Below are 13877 nucleotides of genomic sequence, written 5' to 3'. Positions count from 1 at the left end.
AAAACGACATGACATGCACTCAGCACAAAAGCCAGCAAATCCGCAAAGAATTGTGTTTTTCAGATTTCGTGCAACTCACGTTTCAAACACCCCAAAAATACGACGTTTTGTGCCATTTCAAAAGAAATCTATTAAATCATAAACGCGTGGACCTTTGGACAAAAGATAAAAAGGAATTAAAAGACATTCAGTTTCGAAGTGGATCGGGGTTCAGAGGCCAACTGGTTGCCTTCAACAATTTTGCAATAAAGTAAAGTCACAAAGCATAACCGAGACACTAAATCCAGATATTCAGAGGCCGGCTAAACAGGAGAGACAAGCCCGGCCGAGCCGAAGACAGCCCGGCGTCTGCACAGCCTTCATACCGAGGAAGAGGGGAGGGAGGGGGGGATGCAGGGAGCACTGCAGTTTGCAATAAACTGCTCAGTCTCCCTCCCTCTCAAACACACACACACATACACACACACAATAGCAAACTAACAAAGAATAATCTACAATTTAGAATCTATAAAACTACAGGCGTGAGGAGGCGCGCTGAAAAGCGGGTGCTTGTGAATAGTCCTTTGAATGAACCAGAAACACACAAGTAATTTGGCTGTGAAGAGAGGTCAAATCAAAAAGTGACACACATTATCGCCCACAGCTCCAGACTGGACAGGAGAGCACACAGTGGGATTGAGCTCTGTGGAAAATACATCCTTCAAAATGCAGTCAAATTGTGAGAAATGCTGCTTTGATGCAATATTATAATTAGTGAATGAGGGGTGTGTTTAGATTCTGTGAGATAAAGAGATATCAGCTTGTATTTTACTGTTTACTTGTCTAAAGGTATGGCAGGGAGTGTTTTTGAAGAATAGAGCTCCATTTAAATAAAACGGTAAATTTAGATAAGCCTCTCTTGCATGCAGCACTTGAACTAAAATTTACATTCAGCACAACCGCTAAAAGATTTCTAAAAACACATCTGTAAAATAATTTCCTACTTACTGGTAAGTTATATCCATAGCGCGGTGAGTCGGTTATAATGAAAGAAAAAGTACAAAAATATTCAAAGTGAAAATCCCCGAGTCGCAGAGATGAAACATGTGGGATTGATTACATCCTATGCTGCTGCAGACTGTGGTGTGCAGTCAGTTGAGGTATGGGAGAGACGCATCGTAGAAGTTCAGGCTTGTAGTGAATCGAGGCTCGTTCATGCAGCCGGAGACTCAGACACGCCGGGAGGAGGAGGAGGAGGAGGAGAAGGAGGATGGAGGGGTGTGTGTGTGTGCGGGGAGGGGTGAACGCGCAGGCCTATTGGTTTGAGAACGACAATGTGAAAGCGTGCCCGTGAGGCGCCCCTCCACCCGCGCCCCCGCCCCACCCTACCCTTTTCCTACACACACCCCCACCTCCTCCTACCCCCCCAGTCGACGGTAAACACACGCCGCGATTGGCTGCCGCTCCGAGCCAATGAGGAAGCCGCCGGAGCCGCGGAGCGAAACGGCGGGCGTTTGATTTGCAGCCCTCGGCGCACTGCGTGCACAAGCAAATGCGAGGAGACAGGCGGCACAGCTCGGCGTTGTTCAGTGCGCGGAGAGGAGAGGAACTGGAGCCGTGCAGCGCTGCCTGCACTTTCTGATCACTGGTGGAGAGCAAACAGCATCTAGCCTATTCCGTGTGATCCCGCTGCAGTTCAGTTCAAATGCTGCATGTGTTCCGAGTGCATCGTTATTTTGCTGTGTGACAGCGATGATGTGATAGTTTTATTGATGCTCCTTTAGGGAAATCCACTTTTTTCTTCCCCCCCCCTTCTCGCCCCACTGCATGTGTTTTGCTAAATAAATCCTTATTTGCAGAATCTGTATCTGATTTATTGAACATGCAGGCTCGCAGTGCAAGACATTTTACGCACAGCCACATTAAGATAAGAGAAGTTTAGGACCTCTAATTGATAGGCGTAAAGTTAAGTGTAAGTTTGATGCTGAAAATGTGTCCACTGGGAGAACATCCATAAAGGATTTTTGTCATGTTTAATTCTCTGCTTCCTCTCAGAACATAAAGATTTTTTTTCCCAGCTCGCTCAATCCATCAATGTGCCATATATATAAGGGAACATGGATGGACATGGATGCAGACAGGCTTTTGGGGAGAAAGGGTTAATAAAGTTGCTTTATTTTCATCTTTTTTTATAGCTGTATGTCTGTTTACCTGTCTCTGTCAAACACGCACACACACACACACACACACACACACACACAAGCGGGCAAATTGAATCACTGCGTAATTTGAAAGCATTACTGTCCCCGGGGTTAGCCTTGCGCACGGTTCACTAATTTAGCCAATTAAAAGTGGAAGGATATGGGCTTGTGTGTTTCCATGTCGAAATATATGAGCTGCTATAGGCTAATATTCCCGTCCAGGTTTGTTTATACGTGGAGGCAAAGGGTTAAAACTCGGGGCTTCGGCGCTCCAAGGCTCCTGATTGGCTGGCACGCCGCCAGAACTCTGTCAATCACCGAGTGTAAACAAGGCTCTGATTGGCTGCTGGCCAGTCCGCACTGGGCTGCCTGAAAAAAGCAATTACTGCCCCTGCGGTTTCAAGGCGGCCCCGCGCTGAACGATGAAAGGAGATAAGGAGGGGCGGTTTCAAGGCGCCCCCCACGGCGAACCCCGTTGGCCCCAGAGCAAAAGGAGAGTCAAGAGTGACTAAATCAAAGGGAATACGGTAAAAGGGGGGAAATTACACGTTGTATTAAATGTAGAGGCTAGATTCGCGGAATGGTGCAATAACAACTTTGTGTTTAGAAAATGGAGGAGAGAAACGGCAACAAGAAACCGGAAAACAGCTATAGTGCTGCTTCGAGGGAGCTCCTTTCTTTCTTCTTCTTTTTCTTTTTTTCTTTTTTTTTTTACAAACACGAAGAGAGAAAAGTTTCTGTCCACAAAGGAGACGGTGGAGAGAGAGCGATAGGTGTGTGTAGAAATTATAAGATTGAGTGTCGATATTGGAGCTGCAGGACTTGGCTCTTATTGTGCCACTGTGCCTAAAATGTCGACTAAAACTTTTTATTGCCAACTGTTCAATAATTAAATGGACATTTCCGCTATTATGCAGCAGCTTAAATGGTAGGTCAGTTGTAATAATACATTAGGTCATAAATTGTCTCTAAAAAAGGGGGAATAGGATTTTTCCAGTATGAAAAAGTGACATGAAAATTAAAAAATATAGGAACTAAATCAATTACATATTTTTAAATATACATCTATATATGTGTGTGTATCCCCAATGAAAAAAAATGTTTGCTTTGTGTCTCCTAAAAAGTAACAAATAGAAAATCATAAAATATATATATAATAAAAGCTTGATCCAACTAGAATCAAGTAATATCAAAGTAATACAACTATACATAAGGAGTTTATATGTATATATGTAATCTATATACATATATAGATATAATATATATAATATGTATTTTATATTATATAGGCCTAATATATATGGAGAGAGTTAAAAAAAATAGTTATGTTACTAACTTACTAATTATATATTTATATAAATAAAAAAATATACATATGGCTTGTTTCTTTTTTATAAAATTTTCTATATTTTTTTATGAATATTTTTGATTATTTATATATATTTTATTTATTCGGGAGCCTTTCTTCAAAGCAACAACGCAGCAGAAATTCAGCTGCATGAAAGCACATCCTCACAGCCTTTCATCTGAACTTGTCCAGAGCTGACAACACTGAACATACACCTCATAAAGTATATGAAGATTGTTCCAACTGATGTCCCCTTACATTATAACACACACTCGCTGCCTTTGCTTTGGTCCAGCCCCCCTCAACAACACACAGTGGACAAAGGAGAGACCCAAGCCGGTCTGCAGCCCATAGATACAGCTTATAAATTGTCTGCGTGGACCAAAACGAGGCTCTCATCTATACAGTAGAATTAATTGATACATATATAATTCAAATCAAATAACGCCAAAGCGAGCAGATTTATCACGTCCGTAATTAGATAATCGTTACCCTCTTTTCCTATTTACATAGCAGCAGCCTGCATTCCAAAGCCCTGCGCTCTCCAATGGGCTTCAGCCACCACGTGTCCACACACACACACACACACACACACACACACACACACACACACACACACGCACACACGCACACACACACACACACACACAATACAAAAAGGTCCAGCTATATTCTGTAGACGTCCACAGTCGTTCCAAGTCGATATTTTAGTAGCTCCAATGTGCTCTCCAAGCAGCAAGACAACCGTGAATCATCATTCATGCATTAACGTCCATTGAAATGACAAGTATAAACTTTGTGCAACTCATAAGCTGCTGCTCCACGCTCATCAGTGTATAGTTGCATACTTATGGATGCAGCCTCAATAAGAAAGAGTATCCATATTACTCTTCAATGTGCCATATGTCACATGTGGACAGTTTGGATCCTGATATTTAGTTTATCCTAACCAAGTTTGCAGTGATGTTGCAAAAACAGTGCAACAAATCAATTTGTATTTTCAGGATTTTGCATTAAACATCACACCAATATAGGGAAATTGATCATTTTTCCTGATTGCTTAGGACACATTGAAAAAAAACCTCCTTGCGTAATTTGGAAATATACATTTTGCGTTTTATTTTGAAATGACTTCCATGGTCTTTCGCCTAACAGTGTTGCCCTCAGCACTAATGACAGAGGGACAATAAAGAATCCTGTTCCGCAGCTCACAAAAGGGGTCCGGCACTTAAAACAGAAATCTGCATTTAATTTATTTAGTGACAAGGAAAAGCCTTTTATAGCTTGATTTTTATTGGTTCTTTTTCACTTAAAAGGTGGGGGTTGGGTGTGTGTGTGTGCGCGTGTGGATGAGTGTGCGTGTGCGCAGAGAGAGACAGAGAGCGAGAGAGAGAAAGCATAACACACACACACACACACACACACACACACACACACAGACTCCTCTGGTCCGTGTGCCAGCGCGAGCTACCCTATACGGTTGGGGGGGGGGGGGGGGGCGCGGATAATTAATGCGGATTGACTGATTGCTCTTGAAACAGACCGGTCCTGCGCGCGGATTGTCCTCGAGCAATGAAGCGTTCCTGACTGACACTTTCCACCTTCCCTTCTTCGCTTCCTTCTTCCTTTGCTTCTTCCTTTTTTCTCTCTCTCTCTCTTCCCCTTTCTTCCCTCACACTAGACCGGTGTGTGCAAGACTCTTCCTCCGTGGCGAGGAGCCACACATCCCGGCCGCTTCTCTGCCGTCCAGCCCGGCCAGCCGGGGCAGTTTCTCCGCGCTCTGGAGATGTGGCGCCTCCTTACGCGCGTCACAATTGAAAATAAGCATGCAAACATTATTTATAGTCCGTTTTTTTTATTTTGTTTTCACCTACAAGCTGTGGGAAACCACATTTTTGCGCAACCTGACATGCAACAGTTCAGCGTTGCTTCTGAGAATATAAAGTCAAACTCACGAGGAGTTATGTCTTCGTTAAAAAGTGGTTTAAGTGCGTTTAAAGTGGGTGCTATACTCTCCACTGCATCCTCAACATTCATTGAATAAACTCCTGAACGTTATATAGGACCACATTTAAAAAAGCATAATTCACAGTCAACGGGAAACACATTGGAGAGACTGGTTTTAAATGAGGTCCAAATGGAGAGCTGTCTCCACGGGAGGCCCTCCATACAGGGCAACCGTCCTATTCTCACCAGATATTTCTGATAGCCCTTTAATGATGCGAATTTCCAAGCGGGGCCGTTCACCAGGGAGACGCCCCGGCTATCTAAAGGTGGTGCAACCTCATGAGACAATAGAGTCATATTAGAGTAGAAAAGCATGCGTAATGTAGCGCTGCCAAGCTTTTGGGGCTGTGTTGTGAAAAACAAGGCTGTTCTGTGCACTCTGGGCGTGTAACAGCGGTGATGTCGTTCAGAAACCTTTTTTCTTCTTCTGGTGGCCAACACGCTGTGAATATCAACCTCAACAAACAACAATGGCACATATAGAAGGAGAAGAAGACATGATGGAGTCAGAAGTTGACTGGACACAAAAACAACATGACCTTTTCTTCTCTGTGTGTGCAGGACAGATGCTGCTATTTCTGATCATCCTGACAAATAGGCTGGAGAGGAGCTCAGGCCTCTCGCAACGGGGTCACGTGAAATGGTCTGGCGTGTTCTCCTTCTCAAAACGTTTTAAAAGACTTTAAACTGTTGGGTGACTAAAGGCGCGTGTCTTCAGATCAAGAGGATGATGGTGCAGTTAGAAGATGATGATGATGGCGATGTTGATGGTGACGGAGGGAATGGCTTGGGCACCAAATTAGTACCTGCCACACAGCCATATATCCGGCTGTAACCACCACCAGGCCTGCGTGGATGAGATGAAAGCACCAGCATCTATTTATGGGCCATCAAAAACACGCAGGTGGAGGCTTTAATTATCATTTGAACATGAGCAGCCATAGCGTGCCGTCCTGCGTGTGTTTGCACTGTAAGCTTATGTAGCAGTTTGTATTCAGACAGGGAGGGGAATTGAATTTTACAGCCGGTGAACTGAGCTGAGCAGATCGTAAAATGTTGATATTATACACGCAAATAATGGGATTAAATATATCGTGCGTCTGGCACGTGACGGAGCCAGTGCCGCCTCATTTTGTGTATTTGTCTCCCAACATTTCTGTCACAGCAGCACCGTGTACACGCACACACACTTCCATAAAATTAAGATCACGAAACACGTGTTACATTGAGAAAAAGCTCCAAAAATGTTAAAAGTGTATATGTGCCATGGGGTCAACAGGTCAGCTGACCTTCTGCAATTCATCACTCAAAATTTCAAGCAACACAATTGATTACTTCAACCACGACAAAGACTCGGTTTGCAACAATGGTCTTTGCATGACTCATAACTTCAACAGTAACCCATAACGCGCTGCAGTGACGCACTCGCAATTGACTCCCAAGGAAAAAACTTTCAACACTGAGCAAAACATTTTCAGTGATCAGTCATCGTCTCCTCTCGCAGGCTGTTGCTGCTTAACCAATGTTGGTCGTATTTTGTTTGGTGGTGCAGGATTACACCTAATCAGATCACATCTGGATCATCTCTCCAAAGAAAACATCCAGCAACGATTTAATTTGGAGTTTTTAAGTTAAGGCTGCATATCGAAAGCAACGGCGTGTTACTGAGTGATCACAAGAGCCAGAGCTGCAGTATCAGACAAAGTTCAGCTTTCAAAAGAAACTGCACGTTATGAATGAGCTATAAACTACTCATGTGTCAGCTGCATAATCCAGAATGACACGGTCTTATTACTTGTATTAACAGAAAAAACTACATTTTAATAAAGCTGTAAATTATCCTTTCAAACAACGTTTATGTCTAGTATTTTTTTTTTATCATATTAAGTGACATTTACTTAGTGTGTGTTCTTCCTAAAATAAAAATAAATAACAGTATTGTGTGTTTGAGCGATGAGACTAAAGCAGGTGTTAAATGTAGATGTAAATGTAATGTGGACACTGGAGCATAACAGTAATACACTGAAGTTTATTTTTCTTTTCTGCAGCTAAAGTGCCACAGTGTGCGCATTCAGATGCAAAATATCAGGAAACAGTGTGTGTATGAACATTATATTTGCCTTGACCCCAGGAAGTTAACTACAGTTAATGTGACAGCAAGGAAAGAATATAAATAAATAAAGATTTTGAGAAATTAGTGTAAAAGCAAATGTCATAAAAGACTCTCTTCATCAATATATACATCCAGTCTTATTGCCACTTTTTCGAAGTCAGAAATCAGAAATGTGACCTAAAAAGACGTGTGTCATCTCGCATGGATGGCTTTATGGCCAACGGTGTTGCCAGAAGCTGTTGGTGGTGTGTGTGCGCGCGTGTGTGTGAGTGTGTATGTGAAGGTAGGTGTGTGTGTCAGTGTGAGGGAGACACAGAGAGAGTCAGTATCCATATACACTGTTACCGTGTAACTTAATATAACACAAGTAAAGCCTGACAAACTATAACACCCAACTGTGGAGCCGATCAACTAAAGGGAACTACACTTTACATGGTTGAATCACCGTGTTTGTGCGTGCGCCACGGTATTGGCACATGCGCCCCCCCGAGAGGCCCCAACTGATAAACCTTCTTACATTAACATTAACTCAGTGCTAAAGAAACTGGTCGAGATTTTCAACTCAGAAAATCGCATTCATCCTGTCCGGTTGTCCTTACTGTTAAGTTTATATTATAAGATTAAATACAAAAAGTAAATGCAGTGATCACACGTTTAAAATTGTTGGAAGGTTCAAGAAAAAACAATTACGCAAACTTTTTCCCGTGCTTACTGGTAAATAAAACAGACCGCATAATCAGCTCCATCTAAATTTACGCACCTAAATACATAAATAAATAAACACTCCAAATGCGCCTGTCATTAAAAAAACTCTTCGGATTATCCTTAACCCACAACTAACACTTTATAAACTACAACAGTGTCAAAACTCAGTGAAAATACAGCACATAATCCCTTTATAAAAAGTCCTTGCTACATAAATTGACAAATAATTAAACATACAAAATGCAACACCTACCTATGGAACGACCGTGTCCATATGATTGGATTTATGGTTATAATTTATAAAATAAGCAACCAGAAATGGCTTTCTTCCTCCAAAAACTTGACAACTCGAAGAGGAGAAAAAATCCTACTTCTACACGCTTTATCCAAAGCAACGCGCTCTCAAATGTATGGGCTTAAATAGCGCTCCGCTTCCTTTACGCGTTCGCTCTCTGCTGAATTTATCCACCGAGGGGTTTTCCCGGCTACAAGCTCCGGATCCTGTGGATGTGAGTCTCCGTGAGGCTGTGTAATAGCAAATTTATGTCTGCATGACGCGTCCTCTCTCTCCCACAATGGAGCTGGAGCGCTGACATTAAACAGAAAATTGATGGAGAGACTCTTTCTTTCTTTTCCTCCTCTCCTTCCCTTGCACTCTCTTTCGTCTTAGGAGAGCAGAATGCAGCTTTCTTGCATTTTCAGGGTTTTTTTTTTTAATCAGGGGAGGGGGCAAAGGGACATCATCAATGAGTTACACACCAGGAATACACCCACTTCCATCCCAAGCAACAAAGATATCCTACGAGAAGGTTTCCACACACATTTACGCACCAAGACGCACACACCTTTTTTCTGACCAGTTTTGTTTGTGATTGTGCTGAACCGAATCTGTGCACAGATGAGGAGGAGGGCAGGAGGCCTATCAATCCTTCAGCATGCATCTTTCTAACCAAACTACCCCTTCCTCTACAAGTTTTTATCAAAGTGAACTATTATGGGTAATCATTCCTCTGTCTATGCACCATGTGTTTAACCTATAACCGTGATGTGGTGGAAGGCAGGCCGTGCTCAGTTTTTATTTGCGGAATAGTTCCGAGTCTGGCATGAAAAGGAGCAATCAGCACTTCTCTGGAAATCCAACTGATATTTGTTTATAGCTGTTTGCTAAATGATATCCCTAATTACCGCCTGGAGGTCACAGTTTACCCACCTTTTTACTACATCAATGCCTGCTATATATAGCTGCTTTCCCCAGTTTCAGAAGGCATTTTGTTGTGAGGATGACCGGCCGGCTCTGCGCACGCAAACACCGGCCGTGCACACACGGGTTCAATTGTAAGAGCACTATAAACATTTAGCACAGGCGTTAAAGAGTCCACGGCATTTGTGCGCGTCTGCCCCGCAGCCTTTGATCAAGTCCAAACGGTCCAGACAAGTTTGTGCGTAAAAGTGAATTTATCTCCCGGAGCTCAGGGCTGCCTCGATGTGTCGCTCTGGACTACAGAAACAAAGACATGATTACAAACAATCGTGCTGTAAAAAAAATCACACAACACACACACAAATAGAGTTTCCATTCGGGGCAGACGTTTTACTGAAGATGCGTAAAACAAATGAGCTGCAGATTGGAGATGAATGCGGAAGGAGCGCAGTGTACGAGCTGCAGCTTGGAAATAATTGCACAAACGCGGCGTGTTGTTGGGAGTCTTCTTCTCTCCCTCCCCAAACGGGACCTCAGCCTCGGCTTTCTTCTCTTCTCCCCCTGCAGCCCCCACCGGCTGCCCCCGTGGGTCACCGCTTCAGGAGCACCACGTCACCACGTTAACCCCTGCATCACCGCGGCGTCCGGGACAGAAGCAGGGCCGGGAAGGGGGGCTGTGCAGAGGGGAGGGAACCCCAAATTGGGTTGTGGGGACCTCCAGGCAGGTCCAGGGGGGCCCCGGCAAAATGAGGAACAGGTTTCTTCCAATTTATTTCAATTCAGGGGAAATTCACCCAACTAGCTTATATTAGAATAACTGCTGTAATTACTCTGCCTGTTTTTACTCTTGTTGTTTTCTCTCTATACACACAAGCTCCTGATTTACAAACTACTTTTCTTTCCTTGAAAACTCTAAACAAATGCAATTTAAAATCTTAAAAATGGCAGAGTGGCAAAGTCAAACCCCTCTTTTTCTCTCTCATCATATATATTTTCAAGTTATAAGTTGGTCATGTTAAGCAAATTCATGTCAACACTCTCCAGATGTCATGTCTGATTCATATTCCTGATGTGCATTACTGAAGAGGCATCCAAACACCCATTGACACAATACAACAAAAATCACCCATTGTCATCTCTTATGTTAAATATTTTTGGGCTGAGTGGACCGAGCTGCGTGAAAACATTTTGACTCGAGTGACATCAGACATTTTCATCTACCAACAAGAAATATGCCTCACCAAAACAAACTCACCAGAGCTCGAGCTAAGTAATTCTATTACGGCTTTTCCAAACCAGCGCTGCCCTCATCACAGCGTTGAAAAATAGAAACTATTCTCAAGACCAAAAGCAACAACAATGCATCCATAAATCCCTCCAGTATGGTTTTGGCTTTGCCTTTGAAAGGATTTATGGGAAGGGGAAGTGGGAGGGTCACGGCAGACCCCACCCACTCGGGAGCATGACCTTTATTTGTCTCTGTAATGGCCTACTGTTGCATTGTGGGTTTTGCAGTTAGTCCAAGCCCTATTTTACATTTTCAGCAAAGTCATTAAGGATATTTTTGTCTTATTGTGCTAATTTTAAGTCTGATTTATTGTACTGTACGTATGTTATAATCTCATTTAAATAACCACCGACTTGAATTTAAATTTTAAAACATTTGCAGAACTTAAAATCAGTCTCCCAACCACTACAACCAAAAATATCATTACAGAACAAACTCATCCTCTTCCTGTCTCATCCTAGAAAGTCTTATGATCATAACTTTTCCTGGAAAATATTCACTCTGCTTCCTCTTCCTGCACATATTTTCTGTTTCTGTGGTTGGAATGTATCAATGCAAGTTTTTGTCACTTTTAAACAGTTTTTTCTGCTTTATATTTCACAGAATAGCTTGTAAACTGCAAATTCTTCAGCAAAACTTCAAGGAAACTCTGTTGTTCACTTCCTGTCACAGTTGTGAACCCTCGGTCCTCGTCTTCTAACCAAAGTCTCAGCTGTTAGAGAAACGCACAAGCAAACCGGCCTGAGATTGAGCTGTTAAATCGATGCCGTCCATACACTCACTCATCCATCTATTTCAACCCTGATGAAGGACAATTCTGTTGCACACAAGCCACCGCCTGCAGCCTGAAATGTGACCCTTCCCTCCTCATTAGAACACTCCCAAACAAGGCCAGTTTACAGCTAAACCCCCAGCCGGCCCAGACCCTCTCTGCTCCACACTCTGCTGGTGTTGGGTAAACACACCTCAGCGAGATACAATCAGAGGTGTCAGGTGGTTTTTCACTCCTGGATTCCTTCAGAAAGTATGGATTATATATGTAGCACCTGTTGGGACAAAGTTTTGTCTCGTGGTATTGAAACATCCGTGTTTCTTGAGTGAGTTGTTTCCCAAAATGTCGCACTTTACGGACGTGTTTACGCAGGAAACATCTGTAATATTCATTGCAAAACATGGCAGCTGCAGAAAAGACAATACTTGTCCTTGTGTGTGTGTTTCCGACAAGCTTTAAAAGCAACCGTGATGTCGTCCGCACATGGCAGTATTGATAAACGTGGACAGGAGATTTACCCTTTGGATGTGATGCTTCTCATTTGCTGTGGTGTAATACAGTTGCTCACTCTTAACCCTGTTCGGAGCCTGCTGCACGTTTATGTGTATGTGGACCCCTGATATTTGTGAGTGTGTGTGTGACACAGCTGTGATAGGTTAAGAATCAGACGCTAAACCTGTTTCTGGTTCCAATTTGAGGCCAGCTCCTCTTTGGCAAATGGAAAACACTTCAAGGTGCCACCGGACCTAAAGATGGTGCCTGTTTCTGCAGTTTACGTGGTCATGTGATTTTTGGAGAATGGAGGTTGTTTGCCCTAGAGGCAAGTTTACACACACACACACACACACACACACACACACACACCAATGCACCTCTTGAAGTTTATAGAGGCCCAGTGACCCCATAGGTGAGCATAGCTGCATAACTGAGACAGCCACAAAAGGGTGAGCTAAGAGAGCAAAGCATCCTGGGATATGACTTCTTGCCAAGGCACTAAATTCTTTCATCTTTGCTCTCATATTGTAATGCATATCATTCATAAAGGAGCGTTACATCACTGCACACACAGTAGTGCCTTTATCTTGGATCTGCCATGTAGGTTTTCATGTCTCTGTATGAGTTATGGCGTGTATGCATATTCTATCAGGCAGCATTAAAACACAGTGGAGTGAAGTGACAAACAGAGACATCTCTTAAATGTCATGCGGGGCCATTCACCCCTCCATGCCATCGTCCATCCATCCTCTTCTCTCTGTGCTTTTTTTTTATTGCAGCTGCTAATGCAGCAGCCAGAATTGAAACAAAGCTAGCTTTGTGGCCCCCCCTTCCCTCCACGCTGTCTGCTGACGCGTTTGCTTGTTCTCCATGTCACCCCCTAGCCCTTGTTCCCCTTCCAATCTTTCACTAAAAACTTCTTTTCTTCCTTTTATAATTTTTCCCCCCCTTCTCCCCACATCTGCAGCAGCAGCAGCGTCACGCGGGCCTGGCATGGCCGGCCCGGAGAGTCATGTGATCTCCACCGTGGCTGTTGCCTGGGAGAAGAAAAGGGAAGTGTGTGTCAGAGGAACCCTGTTTTTGGCCCAGCTGGGAGGTCAGAGGTCAACTCAACTCTGATCCAATCAGTTCAAACCACAAGAGGGCCCACTCACTTTTAGCCTGTCCTTCCCCTCTTGTTGTCCCTAATGCTATGTTTCCTTTCATCTTAGCTTTTTGGCCTCTGGTGTGATGCAAAAAGCCTGTGGCTGACTTCGATTAAAGATGCGCAGATTAGCTCCATAAAAGTAAAAGTTACCAAAATATCAGGCGCCTCACCACAACAAGGCCCGGAGCCGGATATTGGCTGTTTGAGGGATAAGTACCACATTCGGATTCACTCATGAAATATCAACAAGATCAGAAGTGTCATGCCTTTTAGGCCTATGTGTGAAATTAGCAACAGCTGAGCATTAAAGGAATACTTCATCTTCCAAATGATCATTTGTTTATTAATTACTCACGCTGTGTTATCTTGAATTTAGGAAGAAAACTTTGTTTTTCTCACATGCCTCCATGGTGAATGAAGAATCTAAAAACTTTTAAAAAAAATAGAAAAAAATTCTTAGCAAATTAAAGGGCCACTGTGTAAAATGGGTTGAAAACCGTTGAAAACAGTGACATCAGTGGTCAAATTCTAGATTGCAGGGCTCACTCGCTCACCCCTCCCGTCGGGTAAATGACGGTGACCTCGTAGGGACAAAAAGCCTTGCGCAGACATGAGTTTTTC

The 13877-nt window shown here is 43.2% G+C and overlaps 1 protein-coding gene across 4 annotated transcripts in view; it reads right to left on the bottom strand.

Moving 5' to 3' along the window:
- The window catches only part of bahcc1b (BAH domain and coiled-coil containing 1b), a 99455-nt gene that overhangs the window by 59217 nt on the left and 26361 nt on the right, over positions 1-13877 (bottom strand). The window contains exon 1 of one of the 4 annotated variants that reach the window (XM_050060677.1): positions 8607-10092. The exons of 1 other annotated variant lie outside the window; for it this stretch is intronic. The gene's annotated coding sequence lies outside the window, so the exon portion shown is untranslated. Of the gene's footprint in view, positions 1-987; positions 1214-8606; positions 10093-13877 lie in introns of those variants that run through there. 2 more of the 4 variants (XM_050060680.1, XM_050060676.1) reach the window with 2 other exon arrangements.

This window comes from Epinephelus moara, chromosome 13 (genome assembly GCF_006386435.1).
Source record: "Epinephelus moara isolate mb chromosome 13, YSFRI_EMoa_1.0, whole genome shotgun sequence".
In the NCBI taxonomy this organism is placed as follows: domain Eukaryota; kingdom Metazoa; phylum Chordata; class Actinopteri; order Perciformes; family Serranidae; genus Epinephelus; species Epinephelus moara.
The sequence above is the reverse complement of the archived record's forward strand: the minus strand, read 5'-3'. Positions and strand labels throughout refer to the sequence as shown.